Below are 26,087 nucleotides of genomic sequence, written 5' to 3'. Positions count from 1 at the left end.
GTTCTGTAATGTAATGATTCTTATCTAAGAAAAAGTTAAACACATAGATTTTTAAAATTTGTCACCTTTAATAAATTTTATGGTACCATTGTTGGTAACATGTGACTTATTATGATAGCCAAAACCAAAACATGGTTGTTTTATTCTAAGACAAAATCTCAAGGACAATAGATCCGGACTCTTTTGTATAAGGCTGGCAAATCGTGTCTTAACAGGTTTAACAGGTTTCTGACGGCGCGCACAACATAAGTTTCAAACATGATTACGACTCTTTTAACTACTTTCTACCTCATGTTTATAAAACAGATCTATGTTTTATGTACAAAGATGAATAAATGATAGATCCTAACATTGTAATTTTAATTATTTTAAAAATTAAAAAAGTCAAAGGGTGTATTTTTCAGTCAAACAGGTCTAATCGTGTCTTAACAGGTACCCAATTGCCAGCCCTACTTTTGTATCATAGTTGTGTGCCTCGAACAAACACATATAAAGGGTGTTTAAATGTGTGTTTTGTATTTTTATTATCTAGTTATAGTGAATAGAAGTCATAATGATTAGTTCTCAATGTTTAAATACATAAGAATATGTTTGTTTTCTAATCATACAAGGATCAAATAATCTTTTTTAAGTTGAGACGACATCGATTTACTTCACATTTTATTACGGGGCTGTTTGTTTATCTCTTAATGAGACTCTTAATGATTCAGACCTCTTACTGGTTCAGTACTTAATGATTCAGACTATTTGTTTCACGAGCAGATGTCTGAATGGTTCAGACATTTACCTCTGAATGGTTAAGCATTATATAGAGTCTGAATGGTTAAGACCTCTAATTTGAATTGGTCAGACATTTGCCTCTAAACAGTTAAGCATTATACAGGCTCTTAATGGTTCAGACATCTTACCGGTTCAGCACTTAATGATTCAGACCTCTTACTGGTTCAGCACTTAACCATTCAGATGTTGCCAAACAGCCCCTAAGATTTTTCTTCCTCTTGTGTCGGTAGCTGTACTAGTGCTAGATTTTTGGTATCAAACACGCAATTATACGAGTGGCGCATGGATTGACATGTATAGCTAATGCTTTAGATAATTGACGGCCTAAGCACCACGAGTCGTATGAGAAGAGGATGGTCGGATGCAACGACTTGTATAAGAATCCAACTAGAGATTTTAGCCCGACAATTTAGCTTTTTGTTTGTCCAATCGATTGTTTTCTTTATTATCTTCAACTTTAATGATTTAGAAGGATACCAATAGGATGAAGTGGACATGTTTGTCGTGTTGTTTGAAGTAACTCATGGTTAGTGTTGTTTGCTTGAGGATTTTAATAAGTCTTGTACTAATTTATTTGGGGTGTCTTGTTCCCACACCCCCTATATCTTATTTTCACATCCCTAGTGTATACGGGTTGTATACAAAATATACGGCCCGTATAGAATGTTTTTGAATAGAGAAATGCATAGAGATTTTTTTTTATTTTACTATATACGGCCCGTATATAGTTATACGAGCCGTATACATGTGTATACGATTTATAAAAACTATACGGCTCAATGGATTTATTTGGGAGGTTTTTTGATGTTTACCAAATGTATACGGGCCGTATAACTGTATACGGGCCGTATATATGGATGTTTTTCAAGTATCACGTTTTTTTCCCGTAAAAACACCATCATTCTAGGGTATCTAAACTCTTCATCACCTTTAAACAACGTTGATCGGACCACGCCGCTTAAATCGGAGCACAAGTAGAGTAACGTTACCGATCAGTCCGTTGATCGAGTAACTAGCAAAAGAACCCGACACAAACAAGTTCTCCACAGTTTGTTATTCAGATCTCTATTCGGTCATCTTTCCAAACTACAACACACGATAACTTTAAACTTTATAGTGTGTGATTTGACCAGGAAATGATTGGAGGTGATTGCTATTTTTAATAAGCTGTCATAGTTGTCAAATTCGATTTCAACAAATCTTTTCCTTTTCCTTCAATTTCTAGAACATTCTCCGTAAAATGAAGACATGTCGGGTTCTTCTACTAGTGGTATTTTAATGAAGTATTGAAGATTGAATGTGCAAACCCAACCGTTTTTTTACTACGGAAACGGTGGCTATGCGAAGTACAAACCGCAACCGTTTTTTACTACGGAAACGGTGGCTATGCGAAATACAAACCGCAATCTTTTGTGACTATGGGAAACACAAGTTTTCTTTTTGAGCTTGATGGATGTCCGTTATCTCAGTTTAGGCGGGCATTGTTTAAATCTGAATATAACTAGATGTTACGTGTAACTTCATTAAACCAAGAACAAAGCCTATTTCGAAACACATGCGTTTGTATCAGCGTTGTTTATCACCCTGTGTGAGCATTGGAAACCCGAAAAACAGTCTTGACAACTGTGACAGCTTATCTATCTGTATGTATCACATCCATCCTGTTATAGCAATCGATATGATTAATTTTTTTCAGATTTTTTCTAATTAGCGTTGTTAACTACCAAAAGAATGCATACACAAATAGTTCTAGTGGACGAAGCAAAGAGACCGTTGTGTATCTGAATCAGGTTCTCAAACAAATATTACTAAAGTTGAGTTGGTGATAAATACCGGAGCTGTTATCTCGGTTGTTTAGTACTTTCATGATAATAAAACAAGCAGGCATTGATTTTGCCAAGATTGAAGGAAAGAATCTGGCCATAAGCGTTGTGGATTCTCAGCGTTATTCGAATGTAAGTGGATCGAGTGATACGCTTATCTATTCTGGTCAAGGTGGGCATGGTTTGTTCGGTAGTAAATCACCACTCAAAGATCAACAACTTTGGAAGAACCCGACCGGTTTCTACAGCACAAGCACATACACAATTTGTTGGAAGAACCCGACACGTCTTCTGCTAGTTACTCTTTTCTTCGATTTCAACAAATCTTTTCAAGGTCTTAAGTGATGGACAATTGGTTATGAAGACGTGTCGGGTTCTGTTAGTTATTCGGAATGTTTCGAATCATCACAGAAGACGTGTCGGGTTCTGCTAGTTATTCAGAATGTTTTGAATCATCACAGAAGACGGATGCGGTTTGCATATTCAATCTTCATTGCTTCATTAAAATTACAACACACGATAAAATGCTTGTAAAATTGCATCAACTCTTCTATATCAACATACTCTTCTCCAGACACTTAGTTGTTATGAATGACAACTTGAGGGGTCTAGTTAACTTTCAGATTCAGGAAACAAATGATTAAAGAGAATAAACCCTCGTTTCTTCATCTCCATCTTCATATTCAAATGAAAGCAGCCAAAGGTATCTACTAAAAACTATTCTCCCGAAATCCACAAATTCCAACAGTTTCTTCGTAGATTCCGTCCGGTTTCAAAGCCGGTTGAGGATTACGAGTGTTCTACAGTCGTTCAAAGCCGGTTGATGATTACAAGGATCATTCTAATAGATTAAAGAGAATAAACCAATTTTTACCATTTTTTACTCCAGTAGTTGAAACTTGAGCGCAGGAATCAATTCAAAACCCTCACCCTCAAAATCAACCAGAAAGCAAAGGAAAAAGTGCTAATAATGGCTGATGGTTCTTCGTTGAGGAAACCAAACGTAGACGGAGATGATAGGCCTGGTAACCAGAAGAGAAAAAACCGCAGTGACGTCGTCGACGATTATGAACGGATTATTGGCCATTATAAATTCATGTTGTTTAACTTCAAGAAATCAGATTAAAAATAAAAGTGCTGAGAAAGAACTATAAGCATAAACTCACCTGATAACAAATAATCAGTTCAAACTTTCAACAATTGACATGTGATAATGGCTGATGGTTTTTCGTTGAGGAAACCAAACGTAGACGGAGATGATAGGCCTGGTAACCGGAAGAGAAATCAATTGTTTAGTTGCTTCTCTTGTTAAGTTTCTGAACCAACCGAAATCCACAAATTCCAACAGTTTCTTCGTAGATTCCATCCGGTTTCCAAACTCTTTCACTCAAAGTTAATATTCACTATGGTGGATGCAAGCATAAAGTTGGAAAAATACTCAAGAAGATTGAAGGTTACACAACTGAAGGTTTAGTGACGAAAAGTTTCTTACAAACGATATGTATCAGGAAGCTCAACTTGAACGGATGATATGTATCAACAACTTGTGAGCGGGAATATGGCTATGAAGAATATTATGGATAAACAATCACCGGTACGTATTTTGGTGTTTTGGTAGGTTGAAAGAGGTGAATGGTCCTTGTTTTTCCATGTATGTGACAAAACAAAGATCGTTCTAATCATCACAGAAGACGTGTCGGGTTCTTCTGCCAGTGATTCGGAATGTTTCGAATCATCACAGAAGACGTGTCGGGATCTTCTGCTAGTAGTATGAGTCTGAGTCCATTGTGGTTCGTGAATGTTTCGAATCATCACAGAAGACGTGTCGGGTTCTGCTAGTAGTATGAGTCTGAGTCCATGCGACGGACACAATTCTTGCAAGTTAAATCCACAATCAACATATACAGGTGCAAGAGAATGGCGAGTTATTTTCAGTTATTTCTGTTGATCCACAAATTCCATTGTTTAAATCAGAATCAGGTTCTCAAGACAAGGATCGCTCTAATAGATTAAAGAGAATAAACCAATTTTTACCATTTTTTACCCATAGTATACGGGCCGTATAACAATATACGACCCGTATACAATCATCGTATACATAGTATACGATCGGTAAAAATATTTTTTACCAATCGTATACGGCCGTATAAACCGTATACGACCCGTATACGCATGGTAAAAACCTCTTTAATCTATTAGAACGATCCAATAAACGAAGAACAAAGCCTATTTTCAAAACACAGCTTCATACAGTGCTGTAATAGGTTGTGGTTCAGCCAAAATGACATCTAGCATTACTAACGGTTCAAGTAAGTGTCTAAAATTTTGAAAATTCAGGTTTACCTTGTTAGTTTCTCAAACACTACTAAACATCTGCTTCCTGAATCTGAATCAGAATGTTAACTCTTTCACTCATTAACCGTTAATCCCAACGCTTCTCTAAAAAAATTTATTTCTTTCCTTTTCATGAGGTAAAACCGGTTTCAACATCAAGGGTTGTATCGTAATCAGGCGTTGGAAGGATTGTAGTAGTAGGACATTGGTATCACTGTGAAAATTGCATCAGGAAGCTCAACTTTAACGGACCCGTTATTCGACCGAGTAATAAATTGTATTTTTTAGTTGCTTCTCTTGTTAAGTTTTTCTGACCCAACCGAAATCCACAAATTCAAGTCAAGGATCGTTCTAATAGATTAAAGAGAATAAACCCTCGTTTCTTCATCTTCATCTTCATCTTCATCTTCAAGACAATGATGAACAGGGAGAGAAAAGGAGGGGAGAGAATCTGATACAATAAGGATGTTGGGAATTAAACGCATGTACGTGACAAAACAAGGATCGTTCTAATAGATTAAACAGAATAAAGCAAGGATGTTGGGAATTTGCATAAACATATATTCGTTTCATAACCTCCTCCTATAAATCAATCACAACTGATAAAGAGCCTGTATTAGAAACCATCCTATGTCTTTTACCAACCGAAGAGGCAGCAAGGACATATAATACTTCATTTGTCGAGAAACCATACTGTCAAGAAACTACCATCTTTTACTCATAAACCCTTGAATCTCAACGCTTCTCTAAAAGAGCCTGTATTAGAAACCATCCTATGTCTTTTACCAACCGAAGAGGCAGCAAGGACAGATAATACTTCATTTGTCGAGAAACCATATTGTCAAGAAACTAACATCTTTTAATACTTCATCTGTAACCGTAAGGATGATACAAATTTGTACGTAAAGATCTCTACACAAACTCTTCTACATCTTTTAACAAATTGTCCATCACTTAAGACCTTGAAAGATTTGTTGAAATCGAAGAAAAGAGTAACTAGCAGAAGACGTGTCAGGTTCTTCCAACAAATCGTGTATGTGCTTGTGTTGTAGAAACCGGTGATGAATTTGTGTATCTAAATCAGGTTCTCTGCCTTAGATCGGTCATTCCTTGTGATACATGAACGTTGTATTCTTGTCTTTCAGAAGAGTTGGTATTGAACCAAGAATACTTCAAACATTCTAAACCCTACCTGGAAACAAACCAACAAAATCCTGATACTCTTCTAGCAGAACCTGACACGTCTTCTATGATGATTCGAAACATTCACGAACCACAATGGACTCAGACTCATACTACTCACCCTCCTGAGGAAAAAGTTTTCCCGACGACTCAAGACAAAGCAGTTGGTTTGTGTTCATATCAGCGTTGTTAATCACCCTGTGTAAGCATTGTAAGCCCGACAACTAGCAGAATCATTGCATTACATCCTCGTTGAAAACAAGTGATTAAAACGTTTCTCCTTACAACTCTCATCAAATGCCTCACCCTTCCTTTTTATTACAGTCATACGACACGTTTTTTTGTTCTTCAATTTTTGTTACTTGTTAAAGTTTTATTTTTTTTTCTACTTTTAGAAAGATTTGACCACCTAACGACTGTAAAATGTCTCGTGTGATTGACACCTTAAATCCATTAAATACTTTGGGTAAAATCTAATTTTCTTTTCATACGGGCCGTATGCAGTTATACGGTCCGTATACATCGTTCGTATCCATTGTATACGACTAGGCAAATTCTTTACACATGGTGTATACGGGCCGTATACAGTTATACGACCTGTATGGAATGAAAAAAACTGACAAAGTCTGATGGCACAGACTTTGTTAGTTTTATTTCATTCTATACGGGCCGTATAATTGTATACGACCCGTATACACCATGTGTAAATAAGTTTTTGCCATGTATTAATATTAGGACCCATTTATTTGTTAATCCATAGATTTTAACAAGTCTAGCACTAAACTAATATATTTGAAAATCCATAGGATAATGCCTTAAAATGTTAACATGGTGATCCGTTTGCGACCTAATAATGTTTATGAAATGAGCTAGCTGTTTTCGATAACCATGTGATCAAAATAGCAAATTTGATCACGTAATGGTCGATTTCTTACTTATGTCACATTTTGTCTAACTAGTCGAAATCCACACGTTGCGATAGGGTTGAAAAATTACATCGTTGTGGCGGCGTTTTTCATATAGAAAGACTTCCTATCTTAATTGTTAAACATATTCCTATATTTACATATTACATTTTTATTTATTTAGTTATTATTATTTTTTGTTTTTTTAATAATACATGTAGAAAAACCATTATATCCACTTCTTAATTTCATTATGTTGATGTATCATACGCATAAAATATTATAACTATTTAAAATTTATTGCCATCTTTCTCAAATGCGTTATATTAGTAATAGTATAGATGAGTTGTTTTGTCTCAAAATTATCGAGCTAGTTTATTTAAGAAAATATAAAATTAGCAAACAAAGCTCAATTAAAAGACATGATAAGAAAAAAGAGATGCTATTTGTTTTTTAGATAAAAACAATAGTCATATATCCAATTTGTCTCCTTTTCATTTTTAATACTAACTAATAGATCAAGAAAATTTAATATTTAACCATACTATAGTCTATAAATATATTTACCAAGTGATGAATAGTAACTAACTATTTTTTTAAAGTAAACTTCTTTTTTTCTTTGTGATTTAACAGATCTAACGTTTTTACCCTAATAGATTGAAAATGACTAAATTTACCAAGTGATGAATAGTAACTAACTATTTTTTAAAGTAAACTTCTTTTTTTTTCTTTGTGGTTTAACAGATCTAACGTTTTTACCCTAATAGTTTGAAAATGACTAAAATACTCCATGAGGTTTTCATTTTATCGCATGTTTGCACTCTAACTCTAACTTAGTTAAAAGTAAAGATATTTGGATAGTTTTACATCTAATCGAAAAAGTATACTGATAATTTAATAGATAAGCATTTAACTATTTATATTATAACATATCCAATTTGTATCCCTCTCACAGCCTCACCAACAGTATAATATATCCAATTTATCTCCTATCATCACCATCAGCCATCACGATCTCTTGCCTCCACTAAGAGATACATATTATCAACACCTCTCTTTTCTCTATCTACTCCTTTCTACCTTATCTTCACCACCCACCACCACCACACCCTGCCAGATTTACAGACGAGATTTGAAACCAAAGAAGATCTGTAAACGAAATTTGAAACCAAAGACGAGATCTGCAAACAAGATTTGGAATGATAGACAAGATTTGCGAATGAGATTTGAAATGCTAGACGAGATATGACTAGAAATAACAACAACATCGGCTAGTTACAAGATCTTCAAATATTGTCAACGGTGGTGGTGGTCAGGTCTGACAGTGGTGGGGGTTAGATACGGGGGCGACGGTGGTGATGATGGTTTAACAAAAAGTTTAGTGATGGCAGGTGGTGGCAATCAGATGGTGGTGGTAGTCAGTTAGTAGAGAGAGAGTACTTAGTGATCTATATATATATATATATATATATATCAATAATATAGTGTAGAGTTCAAATGAGAAGAAATTTTTTGTAAGAAAAAAAAGAGAGGAAATTCCAACCAATAATAATGTTTTATTTTACTTAATTTAATTTTTATATTTAATGTTTTTATAAGGGTATATTGGTAAACTTACATAAATCATTAATTTACAGTATTTCTCTTTAATAGGTAATTACGTTATGAAATTTGTAACTTATTTTAAAAATACAATTTTTTTCCAAAAAAAAAATAAAATAATTTAGAGTGAATGATAAATTACAAGGTGTATGATAAAATACGAGTTGTGTAGGATAAATTTCAAAATGTGTACGATAAGTGTAGGCAAAAAAATTTAGTGTCGAGGATCATAATTAATTAGTCAAAGATAATAATAAATGAGATGAGAGAAAAACTATGTAATATTTTACGATTGCACTCTTTGTTCCTTTTCTTCTTAGTTAAATTTTATTCTCAAATGAACCTCTCGCTAATACAAATTGCCTTAACGTACGTTGCGTACGCGATACAGTATCAATAGCATTTTTTTTTGAAAATGCGATTTTGATTTTTTTTAACATGCGATTTTTTTATAACATGCGAATTTAATTTTTTTTAACACGCGAACCTTTTTTTATAACATGCGATATTTGGTTTTTTATAACATTCGATTTTCATTTTTGGTAAACACAACGTGCGATTTTGCCATGGTGTACGCAGCGTACGCTAAGGCATATTGTACGATATACCTTTTTTTCTCTCTCTTTCTCTCTCTCTCTCTCTCTCTATATATATATATAGGGTAAGGATGCGAGAACCACCTTTATTGCGAGAACCGCGAGAACAAATGTGAACACAACATAAAAAAACCTAAAAAAAACCCTAAAAAACCTAACCCCCCACCCCCCCCCCAAAAAAAAAAAAAAAAAAACCTAAACCCCCTCCCCCACCCCCCAAAAACCTAAACCCCCCACCCCCAAGCTAAAAACTAAACACCTAAAAAATCTAAAAAAAATCTAAAAAAATTAAAAAAAATCTAATTTTAGTAAAACGTGCCATGAGAAATTCAGTGTTTTGATAATGTTACCAAAGTTTAGTAAAACGTGCCATGAGAAATTCAGTGTTTTGAAGACCTTTTGGACCTTATACAAACTTTAAGCAACTCACAAACGCATTATATCCGATTACCCACGACGAGACTTCATCTTTAACACGCTACTTTCGTCTATCTACTACTTATATCATTCATATACATGCATCCGTTTATTAAGAATCAGTCGTCCGCTTCTATACTTCTAGTATTCTCCGTTATTTTTGTCTTTTATACGAACCTTGCTGACAATCAAGTCTGTTAAACCGTCTTCCTATCCTTAATTCTTATATAGACGTACTTAGTAGACCATTATCACTTTATTCAAAGTACTAGGCCTTGTCGTTCTCCAAAACTTCATACTTTTCAAAACGTTTCAAATTCTCAAAGTCTCATTTCTTAATAATCACCTTATTGCCAAAACTTTTTCAAGCCTACGTCTTCCTAAATTTCGGGACGAAATTTCCTAAAGGAGGGGAGACTGTAACGCCCGGCTCTTTTGTAATTTCCATTTATAGAACGTTTGGTTCGTATTTCTATTTTTGGAAACTTTGTATTCTCGTAATCGTTCCTTTCCTTGTAATCATTATCAAACCGAGACTTGGATCATTAATGAAGCTTGTATTTTGTTACATTTATGTTATACACATTCTATGTATGCTCGTATGTTCCACTTCGTGAATCAATCGATGTTAATCGTTATTCTTGGAAACTATGTGCGAAACTTGTAATTAAACTAAACTTATGCATTGAACGTATTTTGAACGAGGACGACACTTGATTTGATACTTATACGCTTGATTATACTTGGTTTATACTCCTCATACTTAATCATATCTTAAACTATGCCTTTATGGCAAATATGGCCCTTAAAATACCTTAAAAGCATCAAATACACAACTTCAGGGGCCAAATTGTAAAAAATGAAACTTATATCCGGAACCACAAAGGGCTCGCGACCCGCGTGGACTTAGCCTGATACCTCAGGCCGGCCGCCTGGACCTCATGTCTGCAGGAAGCTTGAACAGTCGCGACCAGCTTCGTTTTTGGGCGGGATTCTTTGGTTTAAACCGAGTTTTAGCACTAGTTAACCCCCCAAATCTACCCTAATCACTCTCCTATAAGTACCCAAGGTCCTCCAAGAACTTGGACACTTTCGACACACTCAAACCTCTCCTAAACACTCTCAAGTTCCAAGAATCTGCATTTTCGGACAGATTCATACTCTTGCACTAAACTTGGTATAACCTGCTCATTTCTTAACGAAATTACTTGATTCTTCTTCCTACTTGCTTGGTTAATCATGGAGTTTGATTCCTTGACTTCTCCTTGGAGAAATCAGACCTGGAATTGCTCTGAAATTGACCAAAAACTTTCTGTTTTGTTACATACTTGTTTAAACTTCATCCAACTTGTGTTTAACACATCTCACACCAAGGTCCTAATGCTTACAACCCCTCTTATGATTGGTTAAGCTTAAAAACATGGTTGAGACACTTAAATCAGAGGATTAAACCTCATAAACTTTCTGTTTTGTTAGGGTATTTAACCCACAAGTCATGTCAAGCTTAGACTTTGATGAATGAGTGATTGTGGAACAACTTGGGTTGTTCCAACATAAAATCCTCACATGATTTGATGATTTCTTTTAGTTTAGATTATTTACATACTTGTATTAACCCTAGTTCGTGACCCTCCTTGGTTGTCTTTACATCAAGTGAAGTGGTGAACATTCAAGGGGTCCCTAAATGGAAGCATGTTCTTCCTACCCCATACATGACATTCATGAATAACTCGAGGTGCCTAAACGAAGATCTTAATCTTCTACCTCCTACTTGAATTATTGAACTTAATAATATGTAATACTTAACTTAAATATATATATATACTCATTCGAACCTTTAATATTAAACTTGTGTTTATATGTTAAGGTAGTAGAATACCATCTAAGACTTAACACTCCAAGTATGATTCTAATGGGCATACTACCCATGAAATACAATATAACCCTAGTGGTTACGTAGTGTCATATAAGAGTGTAAGTTAAAGATGATTGTTTTGATATCATACTTTATGTTATGTTAAACTCCAAATTTATAATCTTCCGTTGTACGCCAAACTCACACACCTACGTTTCCTTGGGTAGAAGGACTAGGTGCTCCAACTTAATCCATCCACCAAACTCGCTCGCGGGATTTCAAGTGGGAAAGCTTGCAACCACCGTGAGTATACTCGATCCCTTTTTCCCCTTTACACTTTGGGATGCAACATGTATAATTATGCAAACGTCTTTAAACTAAACTAAACATACTCAATCCTTGTACAAACATGAAACTAATGTGCTTTACTTATGATTCTTGTATGCTCTATTTGAACGATTTGGAACGTATATGCTCATTAACTTTGCTAGCCCACCTTAACAATTATAGCGCTATAGGATTTACGCACCGCCCGTTAAACTTGGGGTATTGTTAAGTTAAACATTTACCATCCCGCTATCAATTGGGATTAGGCTATTTTATGCGTTGGATTCTTGGGTTTGATCATAGTGTACGCCAAAATTGCATACTAGTAATTCACATATTATGAATCATGTTGGATTTGAGCCTTTTATTCTATTATGCTATGTAAACAAACTTGTATACTCGCTCATTGCCTTTGCATTGAAACTCTATTTTAATACATGTTGCAGGTTGATTAATGAAGTATGGATGATTGATGAAACAAGTTTAGGGTGGACTAGATACACACCTTTAATCTATATATCTTTTGATGTTATGTTGAAATGTCACACCCCGATTTCCACGTGTATCACCGGTGGGCCCGGTGGGGGATTACCGTGACGATGTTGGCAACAATATAGTCAAACCACACAATTATATAAATGCACAGCGGAAGCTTTAAAGATAAATATATACTTCAACCTCTAGTGGTAATATCAAATGTATTACAGAAGTCGAATGTATCCACAGCGGATCAAAATAATAATAAAATATTGTTCATTCAGATACGGCATCGAGTTTGCGAGACTATTCGTGATGCCTAGGAAGCTATTACCAGCCCATTTCGTATAGTACCTGCACTTAATCTTTTGGGGAAAAATACGTCAGTTTACACTGGTAAATACATTCAACTGACACATTTGAAAATGTTTATTAAAATTGATTTGAATGCACAAGGCACAAACTCTTTTATAACTTGGGAAAATTATTAAAATCTTGTGAACGTATTACATGTTCTTTTATGCGTTCAGTACCCCGGGTCGTGCCGGGTTAAAGATTTATAGACACACCACATTGCGTAAAACCGTAGTATAAAAACCAACGGCTACGTCTTTTAATTTAATGTCGACAATGTATACCGGGTGTACGCCTACACCGGGATGTCGATGGTCGTGGCCATTTCGTAAAATGATGCCAAGGATATCCGGGACAACGGTCATTAAACCCCCCAAAGGCTTTTAAGAAACAAAACTGTTTAAATGAGCCGATCATATTATTTAATTAACCACCTAAGCGATGGAAAAATATAATGCTCAATCAAGCGGTATTAACATACCGTAACCCAAGCCCGTATAAGGGAAATAAGTTAAAGTATTTACCTTTGCAAGTATTTTTCCTTAGTTTGATTAAATCACCGATAGCTTTTACTGGGCTCCTAATCTGGAACGAAGGTTTTATTTAACCTCTTAGAATCCTAACGGGTCTTTATATTGGTCGTAGCCTAGACCGGTTGGTTCCGGAATATAAATATGGTTTAATCGCGCGAAAAGGCGAAAACCGAGAATGGAGTGTGATTCTGCCCCAAACAAGTTCAGAGACTTGTTTTATATGGGTTCAAGGTTCACACTCTGGATTTTGGGGTTCAAATAATATAATTTGACCCGTATCGGCTAATTTATGAAAACTAGTTTCATAAGCCGAACCGTGCGCGCAATAGGCGAAACGGTTAACCATGAGTGTCTTACGCTTATTTCCTAAGTCAATATGCCTTAAAGAGGTTGTGGTATCAGTAGGATACCTTCCGTGATGCCCGTAACGAGTTTAAGTTAATATTATGCCCCGTAGGGGGTTTCCGGTCATTTTAAAGACTTTTAAAGAGCTTTTCGAGTTCTACAGGAAATCTGAGTTTCCCGAACAGTTTATAAAGTCTAAAATACTTTATTTATTATTTAAAATCAGTAGCAACTGGAATCGGGTCAAAAGACCTTGTAGAACTCAAGTTTTGGCCGAAAAGGGCATATTCGGTATTTACCGAACCGTAGCCATAACCGCAGGTTATGAGCGAGGTAAAAATTATTAAAAATCTTTAAAATTCCCAAAATATTATTTTAATACAGTGGGTAAAAGTTTTGGTGACGAAATCTTGGTTTAGATAGGCGTTATGCTAATTGCGCCGTTTATTACAAAAGTTTACTTTAATTGCGCTATTTAGCATAACTCTCATTCTAGACCTCGGATTGACGTGAAACTTTAAAGACATGCTTATAATTTAATAAGCAAGGTTCTGGTCCGTTCACGTGTCCGAAATATCCGTTTTATTTTCAAAATGGCGTTACGGTCAACTTTTAGGCGATTAACGGAAATGCGCAAAAGACTCGGATAACTCATGAACCGATCACAGAAGTTTATACCATCATGTAACCTGGTCCTAAGAGAGTCCTAAGGCATATCTATACCTCACTAAAACGGGTCAGAACTGAAGTCAAAGCAAAAGTCAAACTTTGCGACATTCGGCTCCGAACCGGGTCAATATAGCAAACGGTCGATTCAAACGAGCGCAAACAAGTTTACATACTTATTATCATGTTTTATGATTGTTAAAACAGGTTTCATAGCATATACATTACAGATTATGCACAAAATGGCAAAACGACTTTCTGTTGACTTTTTAAGTGCACGTTTGACTCGACATTTGACATAGTTAGAGTGGTGATCAGAGGGAACCCTTTTAGGGGTTTATTACCCACATAAATACCAACTCAAAACTACTTTTGATCCGACAATTCACTGGACCATTTGTGAATTATCGTTATGACAACCGTTAGTTACGACGGTTGAGTTTATAAGCTAAATTTATGGAAATATAAGACCAAAATGGATTTGAACGACTTACAGAAGTTGTATCTTGCTTAGAGAGCAGAGAGGAATGCTTGGGAGCTTTAGAATGATCAGTAGTTGAGTGTTTGAGTTGTGTGAATGTTATGAGCCAAATGTGGCTATTTATAGTGCAACAAAGCCTTCAAGATCATTACACAACAATCTACACTAATCATGGATGATGGGCAGGTGTCCCATAGAGCTATGGGTCGAGTATAGGGTGCCCATGCCTCATTTATTGGCGTTTTGATCGTTCACAAGCTCAAAAGGCAAGAAACTACAAACATTCTGCATCTGGGCGTCTAATGCGGTCCGCATGGAGAATCCATGCTGCTTTTACGCGGGTCGCCTGATGTGTAAAGATCAGACGCGTATCTTAGGTGGCTCGCGGCCCGCCTCAACTTAACCCGAAACTTCACGCGGGTCGCGAGAGGTTAGATTTCCAGAAATTTTAAATCTTTTGTAATGATTTCAGAATCTGGTAATTAATAACGAAATCTTTCGTAATGATTTACCTGACCTTTCGGGTTTGAAGGGGTAACTTTGCGGTTTGGCCCTCGGTTAATTACAACTAAGGACCTCGTGTTATTTACCCGCGTTGTTAAGTCCTTATTTAGTTTATTAATTATTCAGAAAGCCTTAACTTTCATTGTTGACGCTTTTAACCCCTCTCATACGAATTTGATTATAACTTTCTCGTTTTAAAACGGAACTTCGCGGAATTTATACAATATGTTCTTGTGAGCGTATAATACTATTACAAAGCCTCGGGAGCGTTAAAGGGTCACTCAGAGGTATAATTAAACATGTTGACACAGTTAACCCCTGTAGCTTGTAATCTCTCACTTTCTTCCGCGTTTCGCTTCCGTACGACCCATGATTTATTCGTTTGAAGGTACAAGCACCATTTAGGGTTACTATACAGTATATTTACCCTTGTTTGACATTTATAACCCTCGAATTTATATACTTTCAAGGTTTGTCAATATTAATCCTTTATTTAATATCAATGCCACGTGTAAACAAATGACACGTGTTAACACATTATTGGACACAAAAATTCGAGGTGTTACATCCTCACACCCTTAAAATAAATCTCGACCCGAGATTTACTCAAATAAATAGGGGTACTTTTCTTTCATTGTATCTTCGACTTCCCACGTATATTCGGGACCTCTACGAGCATCCCATTTGACCTTTACAATCGGTACGTGCTTCCTTCGAAGTTTCTTCACCTGTCGATCTTCAATCGACAAAGGTTTTTCTACAAACTTTAAGCTCTCATCTATATGCACATTTGTGTGTGGAATCACCAATGATTCATCGGCGAAGCACTTTTTGAGATTGCAGATGTGGAACACATTGTGAATTCCATTGAGCTCTTCAGGCAAATTCAATTTATAGGCAACTGATCCGACCCGTTCAATGACCTCAAAAGGTCCTATGTATCTCGGACTCAGTTTGTCTTTCTTGCCGAAACGCATCACCCCTTTCCAAGGTGACACCTTAAGCAACACCTTTTCACCTACATCAAAGTGAAGGTCCTTACGCTTCGGGTCAGCGTAGCTTTTCTGCCTATCACGGGCAGCCTTGAGACGTTCCCGTATCTGGACAATCTTGTCCGTTGTCTGGAAAACTATCTCTGGTCCCGATAATTGGACCTCTCCTACTTCCGCCCAACAAACAGGCGATCTACATTTCCTACCGTATAATGCCTCGAAAGACGCAGCCTTTATGCTGGTATGGTAGCTATTATTGTAGGAGAACTCGATTAGGGGTAGATTCTTATCCCAGTTACCACCAAAATCGATCGCACATGCACGAAGCATGTCTTCTAACGTTTGAATGGTACGCTCACTCTGACCGTCCGTCTGTGGATGGTAAGCCGTACTGAAGTTCAAACGCGTACCCAAAGATTGCTGGAAACTCTTCCAGAAGTGAGACGTGTACCTGGTATCCCTGTCGGAGATAATAGTCACAGGTATGCCGTGTAAGGCTACAATCTTATCAACATAAAGTTGGGCTAACATATCGGAGCTATACGTCTCCTTAATGGGTAGAAAATGAGCTGATTTAGTCAGCCTATCGACTATGACCCATATTGTATCGTTTCCTTTCCTGGTTTTGGGTAACTTGGTTATGAAGTCCATAGTTACGCATTCCCACTTCCACTCGGGAAGTTCAGGCTGTTGTAGTAAGCCAGACGGCTTTTGGTGCTCGGCTTTGACTTGAGCACAAGTCAAGCACTTTGCCACATGGGCGGCTACAGACTTTTTCAAGCCTATCCACCAATAGTTTGCCTTTAAGTCTTGATACATTTTGTCTGCACCAGGATGGACTGAGTATTTGGAACTATGGGCTTCCTGGAGGATAACATCTCGTAGTCCTCCATAAATCGGAACCCATATTCGTCCGTTTAATCTAAGGATTCCATCCTTGCTAAGAGTCAACTGCTCCTCAGTTACTCCTAACTTTTCATCAGGATAATTAGCTTCCAACACAGCCTCTCGCTGTGCAGCTAAAATCCTTTCAATTAAATTGTTCTTGACCTCAATGCTCTTGGCATTGATTCGAATAGGTTTTGCCCTTTCTTTCCTGCTTAAGGCATCAGCGACTACATTCGCCTTGCCGGGATGATACCTGACCTCGCAGTCATAGTCATTCAAGGTTTCCATCCAACGGCGCTGCCTCATGTTCAATTCCTTCTGGTTGAACAGGTGCTGGAGGCTTTTGTGATCAGAATAAATCACAAATTTAATACCATAAAGGTAATGCCTCCACAATTTTAGTGCAAATACAACGGCACCCAACTCCAAATCATGGGTGGTGTAATTCTTTTCGTGCAACTTTAATTGTCTTGAAGCATAGGCAATCACCTTGCCTTTCTGCATAAGCACACACCCCATGCCTGTGTGTGATGCATCGCAGTAAACTACGAATTCATCTGTACCTTCAGGTAGTGTCAACACGGGTGCGTTGCTTAGCTTTTGCTTCAGGATTTCGAAGGATTCTTGCTGCTTTGGGCCCCAATTGAACTTTTCTTTCTTCTTGGTTAGGGAAGTCAAGGGCGCAGCAATCCTCGAAAAATTCTCAATAAACCTCCTGTAGTACCCTGCTAACCCCAGGAAACTACGGATTTCGGTAGGCGTCTTTGGCTCTTGCCAGTTCATGACCGCCTCTACCTTAGCGGGATCCACTTGGATACCACGCTCACTCACAACGTGACCTAAAAACTGAACCTCTCGTAGCCAGAATTCACATTTCGAGAATTTGGCGTAGAGTTTCTCACGCTGTAGTAATTTGAGAATGCAACGGAGGTGCTTCTCGTGGTCAGCTTGGTTCTTGGAATATATAAGGATATCGTCGATGAAGACTATGACAAATTTGTCCAAATACGGCTTGCAGACGCGATTCATGAGATCCATGAATGCAGCCGGTGCATTTGTGAGCCCAAAAGGCATCACTAGGAACTCGTAATGACCATAGCGAGTCCTAAATGCTGTCTTATGTACATCCTCATCTCTGACCCTTAGCTGATGATAGCCCGACCTCAAGTCGATCTTCGAGAAATAGCTTGCTCCTTGCAGCTGATCGAATAGATCATCGATCCTCGGCAGAGGATATCTATTCTTTATGGTAACTTTATTTAGTTCTCGGTAATCGATGCACAAACGCATCGATCCGTCCTTCTTCTTTACAAATAGGACAGGTGCTCCCCGGGGAGACGAACTAGGTCTGATAAAACCTTTTGCCAACAGTTCATCCAACTGGGTTCTTAGTTCCTTCATTTCCGTCGGAGCTAGTCTGTACGGTGCTCTTGCTATAGGAGCTGCTCCAGGTATGATATCTATTCTGAATTCCACTTGTCTATCTGGTGGCAAACCAGGTAGTTCTTCAGGAAAAACCTCGGGATATTCAGAAATGACAGGAAGATCCTCGATCTTCGGCTTAGGTTCTTCAATTAACACTTAAGCCATGTAAATTACACAGCCTCTGTTCAAACACCTAGAAGCTTTGAGCATAGATACGTCCTCGGGCAATCCGTACTGCGTATCTCCTCGAACGGTAAGCGATTCACCACTCGGAGTCTTTAATACTATATGCCTTTTGCCGCAAATGATTTGGGCCTGATTATGGGATAACCAGTCCATGCCTAGGACTATGTCGAAACCCGCTAGTTTGAAGGGAAGTAGAGATAGAGGAAAAGAATGGTTCTTAATGGATATTTCACATCCTTCTAGAACAGTGGAGACGGTTTCTATCGTGCCGTCTGCTAACTCTACCTCGTATTTCATATCTAGGGTTTTGATCGGTATGTTCAATAGTTTACAAAACTTTTGGTCTACAAAGGACTTATCAGCGCCAGAATCGAAAAGTACTCTTGCAAATATATTATTTACGAGAAAAGTACCTGTAAGCACATTGTCGTTCTGTACTGCCTCCTTTGCATCCATGCGGAAGACTCTAGCATTAGTCTTCTTTGTCTCCTCCGCCTTCCTGGCGTTCTTAGGGCAGTTACTCTTGATATGCCCCTTTTCGTTGCAACCATAGCAGGTTGCATCCTTGATCTTCTTGCATTCCACAGTCTTATGATCCTTGGACTTGCACAGTCCACAGGAAGGAGTCTTTGGTTGTGACTGTGAATTCGATGCAAACCTGCACTTCCCAGAGTGGGGTTTCTTGCAGATTTTGCAGTTGGGCCTTTCACCAGCTTGCCCATCTTTCTTCGCCTCCGATCCTCTTTTGCCTTCACCGTTTCCACGGTGCTTCTTCCCTGACTTTCGTGAGGTATCATCCTCACGTTTCCTTTTCTCAGCCTCCTTGCTCCTTAGCGTCCTCAGACGGACAGCATCTAAAGTGAGAGACAAGGAGAGGTCAGTAACTGACCTGAAGGTTGTCGGCCAGGAGGCCTTTACACTCGCCTTTATCGCAGGCTCCAAGCCCCCAATGAAACGGGCGATTCTTCTAGACTCTGGTGTCACAAGGTACGGAACCAGGCGCTCGTCAAATAAGCCTGGCAGTCCAGGTTCGTCATCACCAGTGACACAAAGTCAGCCTCGATCTTCTCAACCTCATGCTGAGGGCAGTAGTTTTCCTTAATGAGAGTAATAAATTCCTCCCATGTCATCTTGTATAAAGCAGACTTACCTGATGCCTGCACCAACGCTCTCCACCATGCCAGGGCCTCGCCCTTAAATGACTGGGACACATACTTCACCACATCCCTCTCTGCACACCCGCTGATGTCCACAATAGTGTCCATCTCATCTAGCCAGGTGATACAATCAACAGCACCTTTCTCCCCTGTAAATTCCCGGGGCTTACAAGATACAAAGTATTTGTAGGTGCAACCCTTGGCATTGGATGCATCAGTATATTCCCTATCGCGATGAACGCTGTTCTCAGTGGACGAGTGGTTGTCGTCATCTTTCTTGGGTTGAGAGGGTGGTTTGGAGTGTGTCTTTGGTTTAGAGGGTGGTTTTGATACGGTTCTGCCTTGGGACTCAGTATATTGACGATCCAGAGCTGCCTGAACAGCATTGTCAATCAGAGCCTTTAGCTGTGCGCCTATCAGATGCACTGGCGCATTGTCGTAGTCATCTTCATTTGTATGGCTGTTCTCTCCATTGGGATCCGCCATTGTAACTTGAATCTGCTACAGAAGATAACAAAATTTTATTCAGGAGATTATTATATAATTGTCTTTTATGACAATTTGTCAACCATGGTAACAGAGACCATATTTGGTTAACTTATTACTCATTAAATCTTAGGATTTGAATACATCCTATTTTAGCTATAACAATAATATTGGCGGCGTAAAGCCTAATCACGAGGATGTCTTATAACATTAGCTGAGATTTCAGAGAATCAAAGGCATAGAGATTTGAACCGTAGTTCTTTTATCTCCTTCTGACAGAGAGTCATAGACCACCACTGCCTTTTGTCTTTATAAGACAATTATTATGGCCCATAGGCACTACACCTCTAATGGATGTTTCAATATGGTTGGCCCGTAGGCACTACATCACTAATGGATGTTTTAATAAGATTGGCCCGTAGGCACTACATCACTAATGGATGTTTTAATACGATTGATCACCTGCATAGGTGATTTAACCCACGATTTATAAACCATTTAGTTGGGCTTTGAAATCCTTAAAGGATTATTGTATAGGAATGACGCGCGTGATTTTAACGAATCACATCTGCCATGATCGTTAACAGGCTTGCAGCGGTTAACAGGGAATCTGAATCTTTAATTAAGTCCTACCATCTTGGCCGGATCTTTAAAAGACACCAGGCTAGGTTTCACTTGTAAGATTCCTTATTTAGGCAGATCAATATAAAAGGAATGGTTTTGATTTATTTCATACATATTAAAACAAAACTCATAACATACATTCCATAATCTCAACTACAATTACATATTGCCCTAAACGGGTCTTTTAACTAGTACATACCTCCATAGAGGTTTTTAAAATGAGTGACAAGTCCATGCAGGGACTAATATAAGATAGGTGTCTGATGTGCGTGAAGTGTGTTATATTTTTAGATATATATTTAAGCCCTTTTTACACTTTTAGCCAAGTTTTAAATTTATAAAACACGATATTCACTAACACTAAACACACATATGGGCAAGTGCACCCATCGTGGACGTAGTATAGTGTTGGTAAGATACCGAGGTCGTCCAAGGACACAAGAGCTTTTAGTACCGGTTTATCCTCAACGTCTAATCAAATCAAAAAGGTTAGAAAAATGTTTTAAACTAAGAAAAGTAAAAACTAACTAAATGCTGAAAATAAAAATAAAATAAAAACAGATAGACAAGATGAATCACTTGGATCCGACATGTGTATTAGTATAACCTTTGATTATTTTTGCACTTTTGCACTTGTTTAAGAGATTATCTTAGTTATTGTAGTAGGCCCCTCTTTTGAAGGCGACGTTACCCTCAACCCAGTAGTTTGAGTCAGCAAGGATACAATCCTAAAGGGTCGGATTATTGAAAGATAATGAATTAAGTTATTAATGCAAATTGTGGTAGGCCCCGCTTTTGGCGGCGACGTTACCCTCGGCTAAGTAGTCTGAGTCAGCAGGGATACAGTCCTAAATAGCCGGGTTATAGTATTAATAGTAGTTAACTTATGAGGGGGTCAAAGAGTTTGGATCCCCGCCATCCAATACCTATGGGCATTGAAGGAGATCCTACTAAATTTGACCCAGGTCCCAAGCAGGACCTCTAAACGCTGAACAAGGGCAAGACCCTTACCAAACCGTTCCCTTAACCCCCGACCAGGTAGCCAACATACCTCCATATAGACCGTGGAGATATGAATGGTGAAAATCTTTTATTTTATATAGACAGTAAAATAATGCCAAGACACCACGGACAAACGATAAGGAAAGATCACCTTCAACATAAGTAACTAATTATTAAAGTCATTAATACAAAACCAAATAAAAAGTGTAAAAGATTAAAAATAAAAAGTATTATACTAAACACTTGTCTTCACCAAGTGATGTAAGAGACTTAGGCAAACATGGCCTTGATTGTCAAGAACTCTTACGATCAATCTTGGATCCCGAGACGACTCACACACTCTACGATGGACAATGGATGATGGTGGTGGATGATGGTGTTATGGTGGTGGTGGGTGGTGGATGAGGTGTGAGAGAGGTGGTGTGCCAAGGGATGAGAGAAAATGAAGCCAAGCTCCTCTATTTATAGGCTGAACAGAAGGCTGGACACGGCCCCGTGTCCGCTGGACACGGCCCCGTGCCCGTCTGACACTCTCTCTCCTCATTAATTGTAATTGCGAATTACAATTAATGCGCCTGCTGTACTTTCACCACGCCCCCGTGCCCGCTGGAAACGGCCCCGTGGTGGGCAATGGAAGCTTCTACTGGTTTGTCTTTTCTGCTGCTTCCTGGGCACGCCCCCGTGTTCGCTGGACACGGGGCGTGTTCAGACTCTGTTTCTTCTCCTTTGCCTTGGGAGGTGCCGTTGAGGGTCCGGGCAGTCTACTTTTGTTCCTTTTCTTGTATTTATGGTAGAATTAGTTGTCTTTTTGCTTCTTTTGTGATTTTGAGCTCATTTCATCCTGAAAATACAAAAGGAAAACAAAAACACTCTTTTTCCAACATTAGTACTTAAAAAGGGTTAGTTTTATGCGTTAATTGATGTGATTTATATGTTGCATTTTACACACATCAGTGTCCATGCAAGGACTAAAAGATAAGTCCACGTAGGGACTGAAATATGATAAGTGTCCACGCAGGGACTTATTTCAAAGTAGAAATTACATTAGTACAATTATTAAGGGCTAGTGGTCACGTTTCTTCTTTTTGCCCTTTAGTAGGTTCGCCAAGCCTTTGAGAAATCCTCGGTGGCTCTTTTTCTCTTCCTCGAACTCTCTTTCCACACGATCTAGTCGATGGAGTATCTCTTCCTGTTCAGGAGGAGAGAAACATGGTTGTGGCGCTTGTTGCGGAGCTGGAGGTCTGGGAGGTATTGGATACCCATGAGCTGAGTAGTCCGGAGCTCCCATGTTTCCATGTGCTCCGTCAGGGTAGCGCGCATTATATCTAGCCGACACCACATATGGGTCGCGCTCATAATTATAGTTGTAATGTGCCTGAGACGGTTCGAACGGGTTGTAAGCCGTTGGACCCGTGTAAGCAGGTATGGGTTGGTCATACCCAAATGGTGGCGAATTTGGTGCAGCTGGTGCGGAGTTCGCCTCCTGTATAGGACTTGAAGGTCCTTCTTCTTGTAGTGGCGGATAGTGGCTACTACTAGAGTGTCGAGGGGTGCTGAAGTGGATACCCTCTCCTCCTCGTGTGGACATACGAGCATTTGTCCTTCTACGCCTTGGCGGATCAGGTATTACTGGTTGCGCCGGTGGCGGAGGTAGTGGCGTAACTGCCTCAAAGCGTGAATCCTCAGAGGGATCCTGTGGATGTCGCGGTTGTTGTGATGTCTGTTGAGGTGGTGTGTAGTACCACTCATGTCGGTCAAACAACGCTTGGAAACTGTCTGGTCCCTGATAGGGTGTGCCATGGAAGGATGACCCATCAGAGACTTCTATCGGATGCGTGGGCGTACCACGAGCAGGTTCTGTTGGATCAGTATCTTCATCCATATGGTCTTCGGAGAAGTGATCTTGTGGCCCTAATGGAACAAAGCCTGAAGGTTCCTGTATGTAGTCAGCTGGATTAAACTGACCTATGAAGTATGGAGTAGGGTCGTCATAATTCCGGTGCGATACCGAACGTTGTAGAGGTATGAAGGAAGGTTGTGGGTTGTTGGGATCATTTTCTGAGTTTGGCCCAAAGGAGTGCCGGTAGGATGGCGTCGAGCTTTGCAAGGTGGAATGCCTCGCAGGTTCGTAAAGATCTCTTCGTCGTTGTGGTTCTTCACTCCTTGTCATTGAAGGAGGTCTTGTTCCTGACGGTCCAGCTTCGTGATCGTGATGTGTCACGATATCTCCTCTGCCTCTTCTTCCCCTTCCTCTTCCTCGGAATATTACGGGCGGCATTTTTCCTGCTTTATAAAACTTTAAATTCAAATAATAAAAGAAAAAGACAAAATTGGAATAACAATTCGAATTTGTCCTAAGTTCTTGTCTAGACTCAAGTATGCGCAATTGTGTCGTTGAGATTAAACACATTAGGATAGTGTTTAATTCACTCAATGTTGGCTCTGATACCAACCTGTCACACCCCGATTTCCACGTGTATCACCGGTGGGCCCGGTGGGGGATTACCGTGACGATGTTGGCAACAATATAGTCAAACCACACAATTATATAAATGCACAGCGGAAGCTTTAAAGATAAATATATACTTCAACCTCTGGTGGTAATATCAAATGTATTACAGAAGTCGAATGTATCCACAGCGGATCAAAATAATAATAAAATATTGTTCATTCAGATACGGCATCGAGTTTGCGAGACTATTCGTGATGCCTAGGAAGCTATTACCAGCCCATTTCGTATAGTACCTGCACTTAATCTTTTGGGGAAAAATACGTCAGTTTACACTGGTAAATACATTCAACTGACACATTTGAAAATGTTTATTAAAATTGATTTGAATGCACAAGGCACAAACTCTTTTATAACTTGGGAAAATTATTAAAATCTTGTGAACGTATTACATGTTCTTTTATGCGTTCAGTACCACGGGTCGTGCCGGGTTAAAGATTTATAGACACACCACATTGCGTAAAACCGTAGTATAAAAACCAACGGCTACGTCTTTTAATTTAATGTCGACAATGTATACCGGGTGTACGCCTACACCGGGATGTCGATGGTCGTGGCCATTTCGTAAAATGATGCCAAGGATATCCGGGACAACGGTCATTAAACCCCCCAAAGGCTTTTAAGAAACAAAACTGTTTAAATGAGCCGATCATATTATTTAATTAACCACCTAAGCGATGGAAAAATATAATGCTCAATCAAGCGGTATTCACATACCGTAACCCAAGCCCGTATAAGGGAAATAAGTTAAAGTATTTACCTTTGCAAGTATTTTTCCTTAGTTTGATTAAATCACCGATAGCTTTTACTTGGCCCCTAATCTGGAACGAAGGTTTTAATTAACCTCTTAGAATCTTAACGGGTCTTTATATTGGTCGTAGCCTAGACCGGTTGGTTCCGGAATATAAATATGGTTTAATCGCGCGAAAAGGCGAAAACCGAGAATGGAGTGTGATTCTGCCCCAAACAAGTTCAGAGACTTGTTTTATATGGGTTCAAGGTTCACACTCTGGATTTTGGGGTTCAAATAATATAATTTGACCCGTATCGGCTAATTTATGAAAACTAGTTTCATAAGCCGAACCGTGCGCGCAATAGGCGAAACGGTTAACCATGAGTGTTTACGCTTATTTCCTAAGTCAATATGCCTTAAAGAGGTTGTGGTATCAGTAGGATACCTTCCGTGATGCCCGTAACGAGTTTAAGTTAATATTATGCCCCGTAGGGGGTTTCCGGTTATTTTAAAGACTTTTAAAGAGCTTTTCGAGTTCTACAGGAAATCTGAGTTTCCCGAACAGTTTATAAAGTCTAAAATACTTTATTTATTATTTAAAATCAGTAGCAACTGGAATCGGGTCAAAAGACCTTGTAGAACTCAAGTTTTGGCCGAAAAGGGCATATTCGGTATTTACCGAACCGTAGCCATAACCGCAGGTTATGAGCGAGGTAAAAATTATTAAAAATCTTTAAAATTCCCAAAATATTATTTTAATACAGTGGGTAAAAGTTTTGGTGACGAAATCTTGGTTTAGATAGGCGTTATGCTAATTGCGCCGTTTATTACAAAAGTTTACTTTAATTGCGCTATTTAGCATAACTCTCATTCTAGACCTCGGATTGACGTGAAACTTTAAAGA

The sequence above is a fragment of the Helianthus annuus genome, chromosome 2 (assembly GCF_002127325.2).
Source record: "Helianthus annuus cultivar XRQ/B chromosome 2, HanXRQr2.0-SUNRISE, whole genome shotgun sequence".
Classification (NCBI taxonomy): Eukaryota; Viridiplantae; Streptophyta; class Magnoliopsida; order Asterales; family Asteraceae; genus Helianthus; species Helianthus annuus.
Note: the sequence above shows the minus strand (reverse complement) of the source record.